The sequence below is a fragment of the Phragmites australis genome, chromosome 12 (assembly GCF_958298935.1).
Source record: "Phragmites australis chromosome 12, lpPhrAust1.1, whole genome shotgun sequence".
NCBI lineage: Eukaryota > Viridiplantae > Streptophyta > Magnoliopsida > Poales > Poaceae > Phragmites > Phragmites australis.
The window spans coordinates 3,275,218-3,278,175 of NC_084932.1; the positions used below are offsets into that span (position 1 = coordinate 3,275,218).

A 2,958-nucleotide genomic window follows, 5' to 3' on the forward strand; every position below is an offset into this window, starting at 1 on the left:
CCCGGCCGATCTCTCTCACTCTCAGCGCTCGCTCAGTTTCTTTGACGAAATTCCGGCACGACAAAACAATGAACAGTGCACTCAGTTTTGTGCCGCTTTCAGACTTAGTGACGTTTTCTTCATTCAGATGCTATTTAACGATTACAAAGCAGGAGATAGTGGTCCCCTGAACGTGTGCGACCTGTGCCGTCCCACACGTCCAGCTCGTTCTCAATTAAACTGGACTATGACTATTAAACTGGACTGAACTTTCGCATGACTTGGTCTCTCTCTCTCTCTCACACAGTTATTCTTGATACATCCTTGGAGTGTTGGCTCAGACCACAGAAACATTCCATTTCATTTCATTATGCAGATTACTGTTCAATCTCTCCTCAACCTGCTGCGTTATCTTCCTGGGAAGAGATGCCCCTAATGGAGATTCTCCTTTCTGCAGAAATGAGTGAGCTGACCACTAGATCCATAAATTTCTTCATCAGCAGAAGCTCCAAGCCGTCGGCGCTGGATGTGGAGGATCGCCTCCGCAGGGTCCTGCTCCGGGCACAGGTCATCATCGACGAGGCCATGGGGCGGCACGTCACAAACCAAGCTATGCTCCATCAGCTGGACATGCTGAGAGACGCCATGCACCGAGGCTATTACATGCTGGACACCTTCAGATATCAATCTCTCGACAAGGAGGACGCCAAAGCTCAGGACGTGAGTCACTCTTTGTCTTTGTCCAAAGTAAGTTCTCTGAAAGGTTTATGTTCCTCCAGTAGAAATGCACAGATTTTGGAACAACTGCAAAAGTCGCTTGACGATTTGAGCTCCATGATCCTTGATGTGGGTGAGCTGGTCGTGTTCTTGACGAGCTGCCCTCGCCTATACCGCCAGCCTTACAGGATGCATCTCGTGCTGGGTAACTGCATGTTTGGTCGCCAGATGGAAGCAGAACTTGTCATCAGCTTCCTGTTACACACACGACCTCATGGTGCTGAAGATCTAGAGGTCCTGCCAATTGTCGGTCCTGGCAGAGTCGGCAAGAGCACACTTGTCGCTCATGTTTGCAAGGATGAAAGAGTACGTGATCATTTTTCAGAAATCGTGTTCTTGAACGACCATGATTTGAGAGATGAGAAGTTAGCCACTCTTAGAGAAGGATGTACCAAGAAATATCAAAATTTCACATTGAACAAAGATGAGAGAATGCTAGTTGTTGTTGAGGCAGCTGGAGACTTCAATGAAGATGCGTGGAGGAGGCTGTATTCTGCTTCTAAACGGTGCTTGACAAGTGGTAATAAAATCATAATCACAAGCCGGTCTGACAAGATCACAAATCTCGTTTGCTGAGGGACAACTTTGACATCCACTTTTGGTCCAAGGTTCTGGCCTTCTCGAGAGGGTTCATCAAGTGCCATGTCTCCAGATTTGGTGAGCATCCATCTAATTCTCTGAACCAAAATAAACCTTTACATGTTAGGAGAATGGCTAGACCTTCTGAAGAAGTCGTGATTTATCATCTGTATGAGCGCACTTCACAAGAGGAGGTTCCCAAGATTAGATTCCAAGACGTGCTGTATGGAAGCGTTAAACGTCATGGGAAATTCGAGGCCCTAGCATGGATGTCTCAGATACCGCCCTACTATAGCTATATGTATACTTGTGAGATCCGAGAGTTAAAAGCTACATCTGCCAAGAGGAAGCGTTCTATGAAAAATGGAGTCACACTTTATTAATTCCGTCATCATCAGGTATATATAGGAGGATATCTGAATATGATTTGATAGGGTACTACCACCTGGTCATATGTAAAGTATGTTTATTAACAGAGTAATGCATGATGTTGAGGCATAGATTTTCATTAGATATAATGAATTGCTTTTCTTTGGTTTACTACAGATATCATCCTCAGGATCTGGCATTCAGAATTGCGTTTTCTTTGTGTTTTCAGCTCAACCCTGCAAGTCATTTTGTCAGCCGAGCCTCTTGGTCATGTTTGGTCACTTGCATATTTGGTTGCCAGATTGAGATGGAGCAAGTTATCAGCATCATGTTGTAAGGCAAGCAGAGCCTCATGGGTTAAGCACATTGGGTGTTCTACCGAATGATTTCGTATGTACTAGTGCAACAGTTTGATTCAATATGATGCTTGCTCTGTTTTCATGTGTATACTTGGATGAAAGCATATTTTGTTTTCACACGAACTTAAAGGTATATATACTGCAAGGTGTTTAAGTTTTTTGATAAAGGAAACTTTATTGACTTTCAACGTTTCATCAAGATGATACAAACTAAATAAGCCAGTCGTTAAAGTTAATAATATAACTTACAAGTATGGGTTTCCAAGTGTAATATATATTCCAGTATGGTGCAATCTTGTATACAAATAACATTCACCCTTATTCAATATTAGATGAGAATGGTTATGACGGTTGACGGAATCAGACAACCTTCACTCACAAACTGAAGCAACTTAATTGCATTTTGCAGCAGTGTGATCAAGATAGAGTGGAGTGTGGATTGTTTGACTACGGAATTTGAATTGGTCCTTTATTGGTGGGCTTCAAATTCAATTTCAACATGTAGGGTGACGACCTAAAGAGAATGGTTCAATCCTGTAGTTTGGTATGTCGCGCCGATTAATTATTAACCAGCCAGATTTCTAGATGTGTGATAGAGGGAGTACTTGTGCGAAAAATGTGCACAAAAGTATCCAAGATGCATTTTGAAATTTTTCTGATTTTATGGAATTCTTGTATGCAGTTCAAATTTGAATCCATTTTCTATTATTAGAAAATCCACAAATAATTCCTGAACTCTCGAGCCTATTGAGCTGCCATCTCTCTCTCTCTCTCTCTCTCTCCCCCCAAAACTCAGCCGCAAATCGGCTCATCTGCAATCTCACTCCATCTCTTCTTCCTTCCGTTTCATCTCGGGACAACTCCTACTTCATCTCTCCTTTCAATCCATCTAGAG

The 2,958-nt window shown here is 42.7% G+C and overlaps 1 pseudogene; it reads left to right on the top strand.

Annotated features, from left to right (window-relative positions):
• The first annotated feature begins 271 nt into the window (after nt 1-271).
• Nucleotides 272-2,223, top strand: LOC133886246 (uncharacterized; annotated as a pseudogene).
• Nucleotides 2,224-2,958: the final 735 nt, after the last annotated feature.